The 20747-nt window shown below is 40.0% G+C and overlaps 1 non-coding gene across 1 annotated transcript; it reads left to right on the top strand.

Annotated features, from left to right (window-relative positions):
- The first annotated feature begins 6206 nt into the window (after nt 1-6206).
- Nucleotides 6207-6312, top strand: LOC114097983 (U6 spliceosomal RNA). Its single transcript, XR_003583649.1, has one exon. It is a non-coding gene; the product is annotated as a U6 spliceosomal RNA (small nuclear RNA).
- Nucleotides 6313-20747: the final 14435 nt, after the last annotated feature.

Genomic DNA, 20747 nt, shown 5'->3' with positions numbered 1-20747 from the left:
GTTGTTGTTTTTCCATTACTATAACAAATACCTGATATAAATCAATATAAAAAGAGGAAAGATTTATTTTGATTCATAGTTTTGGAGGTTTCTGTTTCTGTTGCTTTTGGACCCATGGCAATGTAAGTCCATCCTAGTGGGAGCACATGGTAGAAAAAGCTGCTTTACCTCCTGGCATTTGGGAAGCAAAGAGAGAGAGAGGAAGAGACCAGTATCCTATAATCCTTTTCAAGGACATGCGACCAACAACCTAAGTCCTTCTGCTAGGCCGCACCTCTTTAAAGTTCTGCCACCTTCCAATAGTACCACAGGCTGGGACCAAGCCTTTAACCCCTGGGCCTTTAGGGGACATTCCTGATACAAACTATAGCATTAGTATATAGAAATACATCTGATTTTTGTATGTTGATTTTTGTACTCTGAAACATTACTGAAGTTTTTTATTATAACAGTTTTTTAGTGGAATCTTTCTTTTAAAGTTCTCTACATGTAAGGTAGTATCATCTGCAAACATTTCTTTTCTGTTCTTGAGGATTTCTTTTATTTCTTTTCTATCTCTTTTTCTTCTTTTGTCTAATTGCTATGGCTGAAATGTGCATCCTTGCCTTGTTCCTGATCTTAAAGGAAAAACTTTCAGTTTGTTACCATTGATGTTAGCTGTGTGCTCTTCATATGTGGTCTTCATGATGTTGAAGTCAATACTTTATGTATTCAGTTGGTTGAGAGTTTTTATCATAAAAGGGTGTTGAATGTTGTCAAATGTTCTTTTTGCATCTGGTCAGATGATCATGTGATTTTTATCTTTCATTCTGATAATTTGGTATATCACGTTAACTAATTTGGGTATACTGAAATGTCCTTGCAACTGAGGGAGAAATCCTATTTGGTATGTGATCCTTTTAATGCATTACTGAAATAGATTTGCTAGTATTTTGTTGAGGCTTTTTGTATCCGTATTCATCAGGGATATTGGCCTATAATTTTCTTTTCTTGTATTGCCTTTGTGTGGGTTTGGTATCAGAGGAATATAGGCCTCAAAAAGTGAGTTTAGAACTGTTCTCTTCCCTTCAATCTTTTGGAAAGATTTGAGAGGTATTGTTGTTAATTTTTTTTAATGTTTTATAGAATTGACCCTTGACATCATCTTCTAGGACCCCAGGCTTTTGTTCTGGGGGAGGTTTTTGATAACTGATTCAATCTCCTTGCTTTTATTAGTCTGTCCAGGTTTTCTATTTCTTCATGATTCAGTCTTAGTAGGTTGAATGTTTCTAGGAATTTATCCATTTTTTTCTAGGTTATCCAATTTATTCTCACATAATTGCTGCTTGTAGTCTCTTATGATCTTTTATTTCTGTGGTGTTAGTGCTTCAGTTTACTTAGTAATGATAAGTCTCTCTTTATGGTTTGTGTGTGGGTGTATGTTTGAGAATTACTGAATATTATGGGGAAAGTATCTGGCAAAAACTAGGTTTGCTTTTATTCCTTTTCCATTAATTATCTTTCTTGTGACTTAAGTTTAGTTATTATATCATTATATTTCTGTCATCCTTCTTCTCAGGTAGTCTTTTTTTCCTTCTTTCTTTTTTCCTTCATTGTTTTTTTAAAAGTAAATGGTTTCCATCATGAGAATGGTGACACATTTTTACAGTCGGAACAATTTTTGCTCCAATAGCTGCTTAGGAACTAAGTAATTGTAAAACCCTTAAGAAGTTAAACACAGATCAGAGTTTTTCAACTATTTAAAAAAATTTAAATGTTAAAAAATTGCCCACAATCTTTCAGCTTACATTAACAAAAGAACTTTTGTATTTTATTTTTGTATTTTTCTAAGGAAAGGCACAAATTCTGTTTTTTTTTTTTAAGTCAGTTTTTTTCCCACCACCCAAATATAAGTCAATTAAAAATAGATGGTACCAGGGGTGTTATGAAGTTTAAACTACAACTGGATATAAAATGAGCTCCCCTAAGTTGTAGATATGGTGTGAACTTTCTCTAATATGTATCTGAGAAGGGACTTTGTCTTGCTACCTAATGTAAAAGGCAGCTCTCAGATAGTATAATCACCCTGAACCACAAGTGGGAAACAGATGGCTTTTCAGCTGTGGACATAGCCAATTATGCTATAATCTTCTCCTTCTTGTCATCCTTCTCACAAATTAAACCTGGCAAATGATTGGGAACAACTCACAAGTCAGCAGGAACAACAAAAATATGTTGGATACGATTTACAATGATTTCTTCCTGATATAAGACAGAACGGTGCAGGGATGAAATTAGGGATCAAGATGACTTTAGGCTACATTTAAATTCTAAAAATGCTAATTTTACCAGGGTTACTGAATTAAAAATATCCATGTTTTATGCTTTTCAACCCTGGAATGGTCAACAGCATGTTTTTAGGAGGATATTATAGAATCACAACATATTATCATTAGAAGACACCTCTGAAAGGCAATTCCTAGGTGACAAAGTTCTAAGCAAAGTGAAACAAAGGCAATAATTAATTTCATAAAGTTCATCACATAAATAATTCCATAAGGAGAGCCATAGTCTTCTCTTAGAAATCATGCAGAAGCAAAGCTCCCACCTGTGCTTAAAATGGTATCAGAGTTACACTCTGAAGTGCTGATATTGTGTTTGTTTTGTTTTGTGGTACTAGGATTTGAACCCTGGGGTACTCTACCACTAAGCTTCATCTCCAGTCCTTTTTATTTTTTACTTTAAGACCGGGTCTCCCTGAGATGCTGAGGCTGGCCTTGAACTTGGGATCCCCCAACCTCAGCCTCCTCAATAGCTAAATTACAGGGATGTGCCACCTTGCCTTCTTTACATTTGATGTTTTGAAAAACAAAATGATTATTAAGTGTCCATAGTCAACCAGTCACCTAATATAATAACCCAATGAACTGGGGATAGTTCCTCCATTACAAAGCTTTACATAATTAGATACAATAGAAAGCAATAATTAGATACAATAGAGACCAATGCTATTCAAAAGGTGGTCACTATAAACACATGTAATCTAACATTAAAGTACTTAAGGAAAACTATGGAGTGGGTCAGGGTTTAGGATAAAGGCAGAATTAATATTAAACATGGAGGACTTGATGAAAAAGTTATGCAGCCTGGTCGCTTGGAAAAGAGAGAGAATCCAAGTCAAGTCTAAGACATATTATGCCTGGTTGAATTTTCATTAAGACCAAAGTCTCTCTAATGGCATGAAAAATAATTTAATATAAAATTAGGTCCATGTTGACTGTTGAATGTAGGAGAAAGTGCCATATAGATGTGAAATCCTTAACTTATCATAAATTTTTCTCTTTATCAGTTTATAATAATGAACCAAAAGTCTGGTAATGGAACATTCTGCTTAATTATATAGCTAAGAGTTGACATAGCTTTTTATTTATTAGGTTGTACCACATAAAATTTACTGTCACTAGACTTTGACTATGTCTGACATAATACAATGGTAGTTTCTTATGCTTCAAGAGAAAACATGTATTAATAATTCAATACATATAAGAAGACATGTATTGAATTATATGTAATCATTTGTCATTGTATAAATGTTTCTTCTTTGTGTTTTATTTCTACACAGTATATAAATATATTTAGCATTAAATTCATATTAAACATAGTTTTGTGGGGGATATTTGTTGTCATTGGTGGTTTTTTTCCCCCAGTAGTGGAGATTGAACTCAGTAACACTTTACCACTCACTGAGCTTTACATCCCAGCCCTTTTTATTTTTTATTTTGACTGGGATTTCTTAAGTTGCTCAGGCTGGCCTCCAATTTGCAAACCTCCTGCCTCAACCTCCAGAGTCACTGCGATGACAGATGTGCCCTACCACTCCCAGCCAATATAATTTTGATGACTGGGAAAGCACATTCTGCTTTATCCACTCAGCATTGACTGGGCACCTGTTAGTCTCTAGCGCTCTGCTCCAGTTTGAGGTACAAAGATAAGTGGAATGTACTCCTTGTCCATGAGCCTCTCACAGTTCACTAATGCAGATAGCACTGTAATAGGTGATTATCACAGAGACCATGTGGAGGGGTGAAGAAGGCAGGCCCTGGAGGCACACATAACCTGGGCTTTGCCACTTTTCCAAGATGTCCAACCTCTTAGCCTCTTGGAAATAATAATAGTACCTCACAGTATTGTGAGAATTAACTGTGGAAACGCATGTGAAGTTGCTTAGCTTTGCACTGTATTTAACAAGTACTCAGGAAATGTTAAGTATTACCCAATGTGTTAAATGCAACTTATGTAATTAGGCATGGTTGTTACTTGCTTCCTTTTGAATGTAGTCAGGTAAACTGGTTTTAATTATAAGCAACTCATGATTGGACAACCATAAGAGTTTATAGTGAAATTGTTTGCTCTTGAAAGTTGTTTGGAGAAAATTTCACCCTCTTTTTCCTGGAAATGGAACCTGTTGTCAATCAAAGTCTTGGTCTAGTGAAGTAGCTGAACAGATTTTACACATCTTTTAAAAATGAGGCTAACTTTCCCAGGTTCTCAACATTCTTTTAACACCTTTATAATTAAGAGGAACCCAGAAATTTATGGATTTGATGATAATTAAGAACTTTACTTCCCTCCTCGTTCAATCCACCTTTGCCTCTGTTACAAAAATAAATGTTAGTTATGAGCAGACTCTCTGTGGGCACGAATGCTGGGTTTTATCTTTTTTTTTTTTTTGTACTGGGATTAAACCCAGGTTTGTGCTGCCTGCCACTGAGCTACATATCTCAACCCTTTTTATATTTTGAGACACAGTCTCACTAAGTTGCTGGGGCTGGTCTTAAATTTTTGTTCCTCCTGCTTTAGCTTCCTGAGTCACTGGGATTAAAGGCATGTACCACTGTGCCCAGCATGAATGTTGTTTACCAAAACTCACTGAGTAATCTTTATGGTCAGTGAAATAATATTATTGAGCCTTACTATTTATGAGGCACTGTACTAGGCTCTGCAGCTATAAAGGTAAGCAAACCTTTATAGGTTTGTGAAGGTCAGGGAAGAATTCATTTAGGTATATAACATTGAAAAATATAACTGGACAGGTGGCTGGGGATATAGGTCAGTGGCAGGGGGCTTATCTCTCATGCATGATGCTGGGGGTTCAATCTCTAGTATTGCAAGAAAGTACATAAGTAAAACTAATTGAAAAAAACAAACACAAACTTACCCTTTAGAAGAGCTGGTGTTTTTCCTCCTTAATTTCAACACCATCAGCCAGTTCACGAAATAAAAGTTTTGTCAAATAAATTGTATGGTTAACTTATAAAAGATGCTAAATTGATATAAATTATTCTATCACCAATTGAATTTATTTATTTATTTATTTTGCAGTATGGGGGATTGAATTCAGAGGTACTCTACCACTGAACTTTTTATTTTTTGTTTTGAGACAGGATATCCATAGGTTGCCCAGGCTGGCCTCAAACTTGCTATCATCCTATCTCAGCCTCCTGAGTAGCAGGGATTACCAGCGGGTGGTGCCCAGCCCGGCTCCTCCCCCCTTTTTTTCTGGTACTGGGGTTTGAATTTAGGGCCTTGGACGTGCCAGGAAAGTGTTCCACCACTGAACTACTTCCCAGCCCCCTAATTCTATTTTTAACATTACACATGACCTTTTGTCTCAATGTTATTCTGCTCCATAAGGACTTTCATGTGATCAACTGTACTTAAAATATAACATTCACCTCTAGAGTGATTTTATCATTACTAACACACACACACACACACACACATAAATGTATATTTAATTATAAATCCTTATATACGCTGACCTAGAAGTAAGAAAATTTTAGAAGACTATATGAGGACCCTAGAAAAGCTCTTTATTTCTTGATCAGGAAGAATGCCAGGCTCTCCAAAGATATTTCACATCTAAATGTGAAGTGTCTCCCTTCCCTGCCTTTTGTTTTCAGGGAGTTGACTGGGGAAGAGGGAATCCAGTACACACTTAAAACTGCTTGATTTGTGAGAAGGATGATAATATTACCAAACACTACATAAAGTGGTGTTTTCTTATTTCCTCAGAAATGTAATTTTTCTCTCAAAACACAGGGAGGAAAGAAAATAACTACAGACAGCATCTCACCCTTTTAACTTTCACTAGAAAATTTACAAGATTATCATGCTCATTTCTTTTAGCCTTAAATAAATAAAATCTTAATTAAATAAAAGGATGGGTGCTTGCTTCACAGCATGCATACTAAAACGGGAAGGATACAGAGAAGATTAGCATGGCTCCTGAGAAGGGATGACACGCAAATTCATGAAGTGTTTCATATTAAAAAAAAAAAAAGATGATTCTCAAGCTATTATGTGGAATCTTTTCAGATTGATTGGGTGGTCTTCAATGATTTACTACAGAATGACCATTTCTTCCCTTTTACATTTTTCTCAGGCAATCAGTGAATGATGTATTCATCAAACTTAAGAGAGGGCCCAGACAGAATATCTCTTGATGAGGCACATAATTGATCGTTTCTCAAACCATTTGGATTACAGCGGGTCAAGGGAGACCATAGCAAGAAACTTGACTAATGTACTGATATTTATCATGAGAAATGAACTCATATACAGAATCATTTGATGCAAAATAAATAAACTATTTTGCTACAGCATTATCACAAGATCAGAATATCTTACTTTGGAAAAAAAAAAAAGGAGCACAATGAAGCTTTACTGTAAGAGCAGGAAAACTATTAGCTTGTTGCTTTTGGCAGTTTCTTTTATCAGATCTTTTCTCTTAGATTAAACATAAATCAAAATCGTTATCAAAACTAACCGGAATAAACAGGGTTTGTTGTTGCTCTGTGGTGGAACAGGAACCTAGCATAGCCTGAAGCCATGGGTTTAATCCCTAGCACCAGAAGACAGACAGACACAGACACACACAAACACATACAAATTATATTACCAAAAGTGCTCTGTTAACAGAGCTGTTGATCATTAAATTAGCCAGAAGCTGAAGAATTTGCAAACCTTTCAACAGGTCATATTGCTAGTAGTGTGTGTTATTTTATAATACACCCTAATTAAATGAGTAATCAAGTAAGGCAACAAGAACACTATATCACATTTATTGAACTCTTTTTATGAACCAGGTACTGTGTAGGCACTTACATATACTCTTTTATGTAATTCTTAAAACAGAATGGTTTATTCATGTGTTTTCTCCCCACATCACAGTGAGACAAGATTCACTTGGAATGAAAAATGTGTATGGTACAAGTAATTACTATATTTGATGGGTATCTATGTTTGGTTCATGGGGAGAAAAAAAAGCATAGTAATATTTACAACTAATAGGAAATACAAGGACACTAAAAATATAGAAAGTTAGGGAAAGGAAGGACAGTGGACATAGGAAAAAAAATTACAGTAATTGTTTGCTGTGTCACACCAAGTGTTTGGCAGTGTTTCTGAGCCAGGGTCCTCATCCCGCTGCTCAGAAAACACTCATCCCAGAGGGGAGGAATTTTGAAAAAGAGGAAGAATTTAATTCAGAAGGTGCCAGAGTGGGGGAGGGGGAATCCATGGAGTCAAATGTGCCTCCCAGGACAGGGTCTAGCTGTATTTATAGGATGGAAAAAAACAGGGTAGTCAAAGGTGTGGGGAAAGGTGATGGGAATAAGAAAAGGTAAAACAAACAAACAAACAACAACAAACCACTGGTCTGTTCGTGCATAGACAAGCCTCAGGGCTCTTAATATGTTGCACGTTCAGAAAATGGCGACTATCTTGACCTGAGGGTGGAGTTTGAGGCCGTATGATGTCAAAAAGACGTCTATCAGACACTTTATGCGGGTCCAGGTGAGGGAGTAGCGGTTTCAACCAGTTTGAGCCAGACCAGGCTTCTTCCTCAAAATTCTTAGCGAAAAGCTTAAAACAGTCGTTACCATGGTGACCGTGCATCAGAGGTGTTATCTATAGTAAAGCTAGCAGGGGTCCATTCAGGTTTTGCCTGTGTGAATTTCGAAAGAAAAGATGTGTTCTTAGCTTTTTAAATTTTAACTAGGAAGGGAGAATGACTCAGGCTCTTACAAGAGAAAAAAATTGTTAATTTCGTTATGGGGACTCAGTTTCAAAATACTCTCACAATATTCTCAGTGTTTCACTTCTGACACCAGACTGGGGAGTTTCTCCTATATCAAGTAATTCTTCAATTCTCAGTGGACATCAACTGGTTGTCATACTGAATTCTGACCCGTCTATCTGGAGATAGTACAGACCCCACAGGTTAAGAGCTCAGTCCCGCGAGGCAGCCCGCCCCCCAACCCCCACTGCAGATGCCAGCCGCAGGCTGTAACCTGTGCTTATGTGACCAGGTTACAAATCAGAGGTTTCCATGACTACCCCTCAGGTTCCATAGTTTACTAAAATAGCTTGGAGTCATCAGAAAAACGGTTTATTTACAAGATGACTGGTTTGTCACAGAGGACAGAACTCAGGAACAGACAGCAGGGAGAAATGCCCACATGTTGGAAGTGCAGAGCTTCAGGGCCCTGTCCTGACTCCACAGGACCTCCACGTGCTCACCAACCTGGAGATTCCAGGATTTATATGGGTGCACGATGACTGAATCATTGATCACTGCAATTTTAAGTCACTTTCCTTGGTCTAACCTCCCCCCAGGTGTGATAAGTAGGCTGTTGACATGGACGTCTGTGTGTGACTTTGGGCAGCGAGTACACACGGTTGTGCCTAGAAAGGGGCCCGTTATCTATGGTAAAGGAGGTGGGTTGGATAGCTGGAAAGAATTAGAGCGGGGGAGGAGTGAATTTTGGAGGTCGCAGAGACAGAACGCGGTGCAATGGGGACCTGGCGCCACGGGCTGAGTGCGACGGTGGGGGTGGGGAGGGGTCACCCGCTTTGATCCGCGCTGTGTTCACCACGTGTGCGGTGCGGGCCAGGCGCTGCAGAGCGCAGTTTTCTTTTGTTTTCCTTTCTCTTCTCTTCCTTTTCCTTCTTTTTATTTTATATCCTCAGTCTTTCTTTTTTATTTTTTATTTTGAGACACGGACTCGCTATATCGTCTCTAGTGTCCTCGGAATTGCCATCCTGCCTCAGCCCCTTAAGTAGCTGGAAATATAGCCTTGCGCCACCAGGCTACCTCAGAGCGCAGTTTTCTTTTGTAACTAGGTGAGCTGGACCCCCAAACCTGGGTAAGGTGAACTCCCAGCTCGGGGGGGAAGTGGCGCGCAGTCCCCTGAACAACTGCACCTCCCATCCACCTTTATCAAAGCATGGTCCCCTGATCTCTCTCTCTCTCTGAAACATACATTTTCAAAGAGATTAAAGTCTAGAAATGGCTTGGTAAAGGGAGAAGTCCCGTTCTCTGACTGCTAATGGCAGGCTTGAATAAGCCATTAGCCAATATTACAGCCTTCTTTAATGTAGGCTTACCAAATCCATCTTAGGGAAATAATTCAGGGCCTGTAATTGCTGCCTAAGCACATTATCAGCCAGGAAAACCTGTTGGAGAAAAAGATTTGCTTTATACTGACAAAAAGTTCAACGCTGATGTTGTTCAATAAGTAAATTCTAAAATGGAAAGAAACAGGTAATTCAACATAACCTCTTGGACACTGCCTCTCAGTCCCATTTTCCTGGTTAGTATGGTAGAGCTACATTTTTTAGAAATAATTGGCCTTCGGGGCTGGGGATGTGGCTCAAGCGGTAGCGCGCTCGCCTGACATGCGCGGGGCGCTGGGTTCGATCCTCAGCACCACACAAAATAAAGATGTTGTGTCCACCAAAAACTGAAAAATAAATATTAAAAAATTCTCTTTCTCTCTCTCTTAAAAAAAAAAAAAGAAAAAGAAAGAAATAATTGGCCCTTGTGATTTTTCTCTCCAGAACCTTATTTATTTGTTTTTGTAGTTTTGGGAATGGAACCCAGGGTCTCTTGCATGCTACAAGTGCTCTTTCACTGCACTATATCCCCAGATGAAATTTTTGTCATTTTTGAATGCAAGTAAAAGCAGCTTTTCTTTTCTTTCTTTTTTTTTAATTTTTATTGTTGGTTGTTCAAAACATTACATAGTTCTTGATATATCATATTTCACACTTTGATTCAAGAGGGTTATGAACTCCCATTTTTACCCCGTATACAGATTGCAGAATCACATCAGTTACACATCCATTGATTTACATATTGCCATACTAGTGTCTGTTGTATTCTGCTGCCTTTCCTATCCTCTACTATCCCCCCTCCCCTCAAAAGCAGCTTTTCTTCAACTCAAGATATCTATGACAACGATTACTATGACAATTCATCGATGTTTTTAAAGGTGAATTTAGAATTGCAGTCTTTTTTCCTTTGAACAAATAATCCCAAGAGTTATTAAACATGGGAATAATTCTTTGGACTTAAGATGATTCATCTTTGTGATTTTGTTTTGCTTTTGAAAAAAGTCTACTGTTAACAAAAAAGATACAGGAAACTATTTTAAAAGTAGAACCCTTAAAAAGAAATTTTATTGTATCAAGTGGTTTGTTACTGAGTTTCTCCCAACCCCTCATCAGGAAATAAACCACTTGCATTATGTTTCATTGAAGTTATATTGTATCCCTTGTATAGGCACTAAGGTATTTTTCTGAGTAGGTTTTTGAAATTGAGTACCTGATGACGCACTTGGCTTTTGAGTTATCTAAAGTATTGAGACTATAAGGACATTGTTGACATATGCCTATGTGCTTCTTTTCTAGGAACCACCATACTTAATGACCTTTAGAAAATCACTTTCATGGGGCTGGAGTTGTAGCTCAGCAGTAGAGCACTTGCCTCGTATGCTTGAGGCATTGTGTTCGATTCAGCACCACATATAAATAAGCAAATAAAAAATAAAGGTCCATCAACAACTAAAAAAATTTTTAAAAAAGAAAATCATTTTCAATTTGAAATTTTTTAAACTTTATTTATTTATTTTTTTTAACATTGCTGAGGATTGAACTCAGGACCTTATGCCACTGGGCTTTCTCAGAGCACAGTTTTCATGCATGCTAGGTAAGTATTTTACCACTGAGCTACACCTTAACTCCAGAAGATCACTTTTATTGTCCTCAAATACTAGACTTTCGTTTCTGGGTCAAAATGATTAATACAAGTATGAAACGAACATATTAAATTTTAAAATCTTTCATCTTGGAAATCATTTTCATATCTGTGTGTCTTGTTATACCTGTTTAAACCAAGTACATGGTTAGAACAATTGGCACAGCAAGCAGGGTAACTGGAACAAAACAGAGACAATGATTCGTTGAATGTTATGGGCTTAGCAACTGACAGCAGCTGCTGCATGACAGGGAATCGCTAGTATAGGCACACTTGCTGCTTGATGGTTACTGCTCATGGTTTTTTGTTCGTTTAGTGTTTTTTGTTTGTTGTTTGTTTTGTTCGTTTTCCCAAATTCAAATTAAGTAGCTGAAATGCTCCGTCCTCCGGTGTTCAGTGTAGCGTTCCCATGGTGTGCTGGTTTTAGAAAAATCAGCCGCAAGTGCCCGAGAGTGAAGAAGAAGGCAGATAGATTCATGATAGCACCAGTGCAATTACTGGAGATTATGATCAGAAACATGTCTTGGTTGGCAGCAAGACAGGTAGACCCCTGCGCCCCACAGCAGGATGAAGGAGTTTATATATTAAGCTTGTCAAAAGTGGGCTGTAGCAACGTATATGTACCTGGTCTTTTTGAAAAAGTGTTATCATGTACAATATCAGTTAAGAAACAGTCCAGGCATCACTGGCCAGCACACTGTCCTTAGCTGACCATCCTAATTTTGTCATATAGGATTAGTGATACGTGCAAGGGTCAGCTGGTGAGCAAAATGCTGGTTATAATCAAGATGCCCAGAATCATGTTAAGATGGATTTCTACCATGCGGCTTATTATTCAGTCTATTGGTCCCAGCTCTGTAGATGACCTCCTGTGGCACAGCACAAGGTAGAGTGTTGGAGGCATTACCAAGAGATAAAAACTGGAAGTTACTATACAATTACTGCTGTAAACACTTTCTGTCCAGAAACAGTTTGCAAAATTATTTACATATAATTAAGAGATCTCAGAAGTGGTTCCTTTTTTGTTTTTGTTTTGCTTTTGTAATTTTTTTTTTTTTTTGCAGCACCAGGTATTGCACCAGGGCCTTCTGTGCTAGCGATATCCCCAGACTTGGTATGTGTGGATGCGTGGCGGTATTGGGGATTGAACCAAGGAGTGTTATGCCACCAAGCTACATTTTCAGTCCTTTTAATTTTTTTTTTTTTTTAATATTGAGACAAGCTTTCACTAAGTTGCTGAGGCTCTATCCAGATTGCTGAGTCTGGTCTCGAATTTGAGGTCCTCTTCCTCAGCCTCCCAAGTTGCTGGGACTACAGGCATGCACCATCACACCTAGAATCCCAGTTCCCAGTATGTTTTGTTTTCGGTTTTTGCAGTACTGGGGATTGAGCCCAGGAATGTTTCATCACTGGGCTAACTCCCCATTGTTTTTTGTTGTGTTGGGGATTGGACCCAGGGCCTTGTGCATGTGAGGCAAGCACTCTACCTACCAACTGAGCTACATCTCCAGCCTTGAGCTATAACGTAAGTCTTGAGCTTATGATCCTTCTGTCTCAGCCTCCCAAGTAGCAGGGACTACATCACACCCAGCGCCTACCTATTTTAAAATTTTAATTTTGAGACAGGGTCTCATTAAGTTGCCCCAGTTGGCCTTGATTGTACAACCTCCTGCCTCAGTCTCCCAAGAACATGTGTGCACCACTGTGCCCAGCTTTAAAAGAGGTTTTTGTCCTTTCAGTCTTTTTTTTTTTTTTTTTTTTTAATATATACCGGGAGATTGAACCCAGGGACATTGAACCACAACCCCAGTCCTTTTTATAATTTTTTAAAAATTTTGAGACAGGGGCTGGGGATGTGGCTCAAGCGGTAGCGTGCTCGCCTGGCATGTGTGCGGCCCGGGTTCGATCCTCAGCACCACATACAAAACAAAGATGTTGTGTCCGCCCATAACTAAAAAATAAATATTTAAATTCTCTCTCTCTCTCTCTCTCTCTCTCCCCCTCTCTCACTCTGTCTTTAAAAAAAAAAATTTGAGACAGGGTCTTCCTTGGAGCTTGTTTGGTGGTTTTAGCAGGGGAGTGCAGCTACTGGATACCCTCGACCGAGTAATGGTTCTCCTGTATCAGGGAAGATCGTCCTCTTCGACTGAGCACGCAGCTTTGGGAGGGATGCACTAGGAGCGGTGAGGGAGGAAGGTGATATCTACCTGGCCAGCAAGGTCGGCCAAATCAACCCTGGTGATCAAGGGGTGACAGCTGTTGCAGCCAGATTACCCTCACATTCTTGAGACAGACATCCTTCCTTGCTAAATTGCTGAGGCTGGCTTTGAACTTGTGATCCTCCTGCTTCAGCCTTTTGAGTCACTAAGATTTTAGTAGCGTGCCACTGAGCTGTGGTGTGTGTGTGTGTGTGTGTGTGTGTGTGTGTGTGTGTGTGGTGTTGGTGATGGTGCGGGAACTCAGGGTTTCCTGCATGCTAGGAAAGTGCACTACCACCGAGTTGTATTCCCTTTCATTTCATTTATTGGTTTGATGTATCAGGTTAGAGAACTCAGGAAAACAATTACTTCCTGGATTACCAGTTTATTACAAATGATAGAACTTGAGGACAGACAAAAAAGATATATAGAGCAAACTATGTGGAAGGGGGCATGCACCTCTGTGCCCTCACTGGAGGGAGTTTGGATCCGTTGCAATTTTTTTCTTTTTCTTTTCTCTCTCCTTCCTTCCTTCCTTCCTTCCTTCCTTCCTTCCTTCCTTCCTTCCTTCCTTCCTTTTCTTTTCTTTTCTTTTTCTTTTCTCTCTCTCTCTCTTTTTTTTTTTTTTTGGTACTGTGGATTGAATCCTGGGCACTCTACCACGGAGCTACATACCCAGACCCTTATTAGTATTTTTTAAAAATTTGAGACAGGTTCTTGCTAAATTGCACAGTCTAGCCTCAAACTTGCAATCCTCTTGCTTTGGCCTGAGATTAGAGGCATGCACGGTCTCTCCCTGCTTTGTGTGATTTTGTAGGCGTAGGGGTATGGAACTGTTTGGATTATTGAATTTTGTACCCTATTGCACAGCTGTATGGTAGGCTAAACTATACACAGCCTGGACTCTTTTTGGGAGTGTAGCCCCTGGATCTTTTCTCTTCAAACCCTTTGAGGGAACTGCGCACCCCATTTTTGTCTTATAATACCTTGGAGCGCTTCAGGCAGCTGTGCTACACCTCAGGCAATGTTCCTCAGGGCTGGGACTGTGTGTGGGTACCATATAGGGATACTGTGTTGCAGCTCTGGAAGGATTCAACTCTTCCAGCTCCGTGAATGGATGTGGGGAAAGCATTGCATGCCTGACAAGAAACCACTTGAGCAGTAGCCATCGAACAGCAAGTGTGCCCCACCAGTTGGGCTCTGTTAGGCAGTGGCTGCTATTTGTGAGGTCAGTTAGAAGCCCAGAGCAGCGGAAACACCATCATCTCTGTCTGGTTCGATTATACTGCCCACTGCACCAATTGTTCTAACCACGTCCTGTAGACTTGATTTGAACAGGTGCGGTAAGACACATACGTGAAAATGATTGCCAGGAGGGAAGAAGATTTTCATTCTGCTAGACCCTGGATGCACAGCACCATAAAGACTGCACTGGCAAGTGCCTAGGTGAAATGAACAGGCAGAGAGCAGGAAATGGTGGATGGAAACTGGTGGACATTGAGCCGCGACTGTGGTTATCCTGGGAAAGAATTTGTGAAAAGAAATGTAAAGGAGTGGTACAAATTTAGGACTGCTCGCCATCCTTTCTTTTCAGGATTTTAAAGTTTTATTTGCTCATTTTTATTTTTTTGGGAACTGGGGATTGAACCCAGAGGCACTTTATCACTGAGCTTTTTTTTTTTTTTAATATTTATGTATTTATTTATTTATTAAGTTTTCAGCGGACACAACATCTTTATTTGTATGTAGTGCTGAGGATCCAACCCAGCGCCGCGCGCATGCCAGGCGAGTGCACTACTGCTTGAGCCACATCCCCAGCCCTACCACTGAGCTTTTTAATTTTTATTTTCAGATATGGTCTTCCTAAGTCTCCGAGGCTCTTGCTAAATTGCCAAGGTTGATTTCGAACTTGGGATCCTCCTGCCTCAGTCTCTGTAGTCGCTGTCATCACATTCATAATGAAGCTGCTGTGCCTGGCTTTAGGATTCTTTTAATTATGATTATAAGATGCTTATCATTACAGTTACCATATTACCTATTTTTAAGTGCACAGTTCATTAGTATTAAGCATCTTCACATCTTCATATTACTTTTCCATCTTGCAAATCTGAACCTTTATAACTAGTCAACCCGGATTCTCCTGTCCTCTCCTCTTTTTCTGTCTCTGATTTTGACTACTTTCCATCCTTCAGGAATAGGATCGGGGGGTATTTGTCCTCATTGTGCTGGTTCTTTGGGTTGAGGACCCTCCACGTTGTTTTCCACAGCGGTTGCCTGGTTTAAGTTCCCACCTGGAGTCCTCCTGGGCAACAGCGTCTTCATGTTTTCACCTTCTTCTCGCTCTTGTTTTCTTGTATAGTTGGGGTGTTATGGTTGTGCTGGGGATCAGTACACATGAATTTCAATTTGTCCATAATTCTTAACATACTACACTGAGTATTAAACAGTCATATAGTTGTGATTCTTTTGTAAATAGTTCCACATTATTTTCTAGTCTAAAAGTTGGAGACAGATTTTCCTTAAGATTAGATATTGATTATCAATATCTTCAAATGTCGATCGATCAGCTGTTAATTCACAATTTAATATATTACTACATGTTCAAAATTTTAATTGTTCACAGAGCCATTGCTTGTTATAGGGAGAGCCAAGAACAAGCAGAACTAACTAACTAACTTTCTTTCTTTCTTTTGCTTTACTCAGGATTGAACTAACTGAGGGGTGCTCTACCACTTAGCTACATCTTCAGCTCTTTTTATCATTCTTAATATTAATTTATTTTGGTATTTGGGATTGAACCAAGGGATGCTTTTCCAGTCAGTTACATCCCCAGTCCATTTCATTTTTTAAATTTTCAGACAGAGTCTTTCTATATTGCTGAGGGTTTCACAAAATTGCCTTGGCTGGCCTTGAACTTGCGATTCTCCTCTCTCTCAGCCTCCTAATTGCTGGTGTCCCACACCTGGCTAAGGAGAAGTTTTTTAGGAAACAATTCTACTAAAAATAATAATAATAATGAGAATCCGAGTAATTTTAATTGATCAAGACAAACTGGGAATCATGGTACATGCTTGTACTTCCAGCAACTGGGGAGGTGAGATAGGAACATCACAATTCTGCAATTTAGTGAGACATTGTTTCAAATAAAAAAAATAAAAGGGCTGGAGATCTAGCTCAGTGGTTGAATGCTTCGGGCTTATCCCCCCTAAAAGAAAAAGGTGTTTACAACAATTAATTGCAGAATTGTGTCTCCATATTGCCATTCCGTATGCTTTTGTATTGTACATATACATTCTTTTAAGTACCGCACGCTAACCGATTGCGCAACTGGAGTTCCTGTACATATATATATTTTTGAATTTGGTTTTGAGGTCACCTGACTGACATCTTCTTTCCCCTTTTTTGTTTCATTTTAGGCTTTTAGCCATCTGAAGCTGTCGTTCTCAATTATGTCTGTAGTCAGTAGGAGGAAATGTGAAGCGAGAGTGACTTGATGTCCCAAGCCCATCTCCGTAGGGCAGCCTCCAACTGCAAGATTATTAGTCTCCCTACCCTTTTTCAGGTGTTGGAGATTGAACCCAGGATCCTGGGCATCTTAGGCAAGTGTTGTTCCTTTGAGTTATACCCCTAGCCCTGCCTTTTCTTTTTTTTTCTTTTCTCTTTCTTTTTCTTTTTTATTTTATTTTATTTATTTTTTGGTACTGAGGATTGAACTCAGGGGCACTGGATCACTGAGCCACATCCCCAGCCCTCCCTATTTTGCATTTTATTTAGAGACACAGTCTCACTGAGTTGCTTAGCGCCTCGCTTTTGCCGAGGCTGGCTTGAACTCACGATCCTCCTGCCTCAGCCTCCCCATGCTGCTGGAATTATAGGTGGGCACCACCAGGATAGGCTCTTTTTCTTTCTTTTTAAAGTAAAAACCTTTAGTGTGACTTGTACTTCTAGGTGGCTAAAATATTTTCCCCTCTTTGAATGTTCATCTACTATACTTTTGGTGATACTAGGTACCCCCGTTGTGAGCAGAAGGCTCCATTTTTGGTTCCCACTGGTCCTGTTTGTAGTCAGCGGCCTCCTTCTCTAGGGTGTCCTCTTTATGGTCAGGAAACAAAAAGCAACAGAAGCGAAGGAAGCCCCCAAATAGAGACCGCAGTCTTCAGCCTTATTTCCCCTGTGGCGGTGCCATTGATTTCCTGTGGTGAGATTATTCTCCTCACTGAGGTTAGAGCACATAGCCCTGCTGCGAGTCCTGCCCAGCGGTCACAGGATCCATCTGCCTGTTTTCTGGCTATGGGAATTAACTTCCTGTTTTACTTTGGTTGGAGGTGATACCCCTGCAATTTGATCCAGGCTAGTTGGCTTTCTGGTGGAAAGAGGAGAGGATACTGTTTTTAGTCCTGTCTTTAGTCAATGGGGCTTCTCTGTGGTCCATTTTCCTTGTTAGACCAGAAATGTGAGTTGTTTTGCTTTCTTTGGAAGAGATACGTACTCTGATACTGGTAACAGTGACACTTTAGGGTGGACAAAGGAGGCAACAGGCAGCAGAGGTACCATATAGCCTATATGTAAGGCAGAGAAACTGGTCTCCGTGTGCAGGGCTGCTCCCCTGCGGAGGGCATGGGATCCTTATGGCAGAGCCCCACAGGAGGCCATAGGCAAGCCAGGGATATTTTGTTGTGCACTCGTGATCACAACCCTGTTTGGCGTGCCATGTATCTCCTAATTTGGTTCTGAGAGAGAGCTGTGAAGTCTAACCCTGCCCTGGCAGGCTCCAGGGGAGGTGGTTGTGGGTGTTTCAATGCTTCTCACAGAATACTTCTTTAACCTAACCTAATGCCTAAGTGTCTGACCTATGACCAGGTGTCCTTCCTGAAGGAGTCTTGTTTATGCAGATGTCCCTAGATTTATGATGGGTTATGTTCCAGTAACCCTTTATAAGGTGAAAATAATGTAAGTAAAAAATGCATTTAACACACCCATTCTGCCAAACATCGTATCTTAGCAACACAGCACACTGTAGAGTATCACTTGTTTCCCTCGTGGTCGCCTGGCTGACAGCTGCGGCTTGCTGCTCTACCCAGCATTGTGAGAACAGATCACGCTGCATATCACTAGCCTGGGGAAAATTTTAAATTCAAAATACAAAGTATAGTTTCTACCCAATGCGCATTGCTGTCCCACCATTGTAGGTTTAAAAAAATAATTGTAAATCAAATAGTCAAACCATCAGAAATTTGAGTCCGTGTAAGTATTGGCCAATGTCCTTGTGGCTCTTGTCTTTTGTCCAGTTTATTCCTATAAAGATAGCCACTCTCTGGAGAGCCCTGATCCAGTGGAGAATTTGATTCAGGTGTAACACAGAAGGTACTACAACAAAGCAAATGAAATAATAAAATCATTGTATTAATTGCAGATTCCAGAGAGAAGAGAAGAGGGGAGCGCGGGGAGAAAGCCTCGCAAGCCTCGCAGAGCCGCTGGGAAGGGGGAGCCATCTAGAACACACATGTTCAACCAGCGGGTGAGTAGCAAGAAAGACGACACAGGGGTTGTTGGGTCCCAGGTTTTACCCAAGCCAGTTTCCCATGGAAAGTTCTGATTGGTGGTTTTAGAGGAAGCAGTGCAAATTCTGTGGAGGCACGACGTGACTCAGGTGGTCATTGTGGCACAGTCTAGGCCAGGTGTAGGGATCAGTGGAGCAAGTCAAGTAATTAGTTGTTTTATAGGGCAGTGGTCTCTAGGAGATGCTTGTATAAGGCAGATAGATATCCAGATCAGCCACATTCAGGAATTGGGAGGAAATTGAAAAGTGGAAACTGTCAATGGTGACTGAGCCCTGCTTTTGACAAAGTCCAAGTTACACTGAAAACGGATGCTGCAGTGACATAAATAAAAAATTCATGACAGCTTTTTATTATAAGAAATAAACCCGATACCATCACTATCCTCCCATAGAATGATAAGAGGACCCCCAAGACAGTTCAAGCTGCCTATAATTTAATATCTCACTATTTTCTGATTGTATCAAAATGAAATAACAACGAATGATTTTTTTAAAAAGTATTTGTTGGCACGATGACACTCACCTGTAACCTCAGTTACTGGGGAGGTTGAAGCAGAAGGATCATAGTTCAAGGCCTGCATGGGCAACTTATTGCAACCTGTATCAAAATAAAATGAAATTTTTCAGAACGGCTGGGGATGTAGGTCAGTGTTAGAGTGCTTGCCTAGCATTTGTGAGGCCCAGGGGTCAATCCCTAGTACTGGAAAAAAAAAATTAAAACTTGAACAATAGAACATTTCAAAAATGTTTCCCTCCATCTCAAAAATGTTTCCAGAACTACTTGTGTATTTTCAAAGCAGTTGCTAAAAGCATTACTCTGGATTCCACCAGAAGAGAAATGGGGAACCATTGATTAGACACGGTATATAATATTAATCACACTTGGCTTCTTTTTCTCCTGCTTCACCAGAAGCTGCACTCCCTTGTTTTTGCTTTCTCTATTTTCTGCAGATACAAGTCTCCAGTTCCTGGTTAGCCATTTCAACCTATTTTCCCTTCGCTCTCCTTTTCCCTTTTCCTCCCCCCTTGTACTGGGGATGGAACCTGTGGTTCTCCACCACTGGGCTATACTCCCAGCCTTTTTTATTTTGAGAGGGGTTATTGCTAAATTGCCAACGCTGGCCTCCAAAATCCTCCTTTAGTCTCTTTTCCCTTTGGCTTGCATTTGTTTGTTTTAAATTTTCTTTACCTGCTGCTCCTTTTTGGCTTCGTTTCTGCTTTTGCAATTAAAACAATTAGAAAAATTTGAAAAGTGTAACTCACGGTGAGCTCCAAAATCATTTGTTACCACTGGAACGAATGCGTGCAATAGTGACACTGGTCCAGAATCCCTTAGTCCTCAACAGTTGGGGAGGACCCTGAAGTCACTACTTATCCAGTGGTAACGAATGATTTTTCTCTTATTTCCCTCATTTTTTGGGAGTGGGTACTGGAGATTGAACTTTCCCCTGAAATACATCACTGGTCCTTTTTATTTTGGGATATGGTCTCTCTAAGTTGTTGAGACTGGTCTTAAATTTGTGATCCTCCTACCTCAGCCTCCCAAATTGCTGAGATTAGAGGCATGCACCCCGACACTCAGTTCCCTCATTCCTTGCTGGGAGTCAGGGACAGTTTGAGACCCTTGAAGTTCCCAAGAAATGGCGGTACATTGGGCTTTTTCAAACTAGACGGAGGCAATTCCAGGTCCCATCTATTGTTCAAGTTTTGATATAGGTTAGTTAATCTCATAAAGTTTGCCCCCAGAACAACCTTAAATTAAGTTTTTTATTTCATGCCCTTTGGGGGTTAGAAGTCCGTGGTGGTGGCATATAAATTGGACCTAGACCAAGGTTTAAATGTTATTTCTTCTGTCAGCCTAGCTTGGGAGCTGGTGCCTGCTGTACCCAGGCTTCTCCTTTAGGAGGAG

This window comes from Marmota flaviventris, chromosome 11, assembly GCF_047511675.1.
Source record: "Marmota flaviventris isolate mMarFla1 chromosome 11, mMarFla1.hap1, whole genome shotgun sequence".
NCBI classification, from domain to species: Eukaryota; Metazoa; Chordata; class Mammalia; order Rodentia; family Sciuridae; genus Marmota; species Marmota flaviventris.
This window is presented reverse-complemented; position numbering and strand designations above follow the sequence as displayed.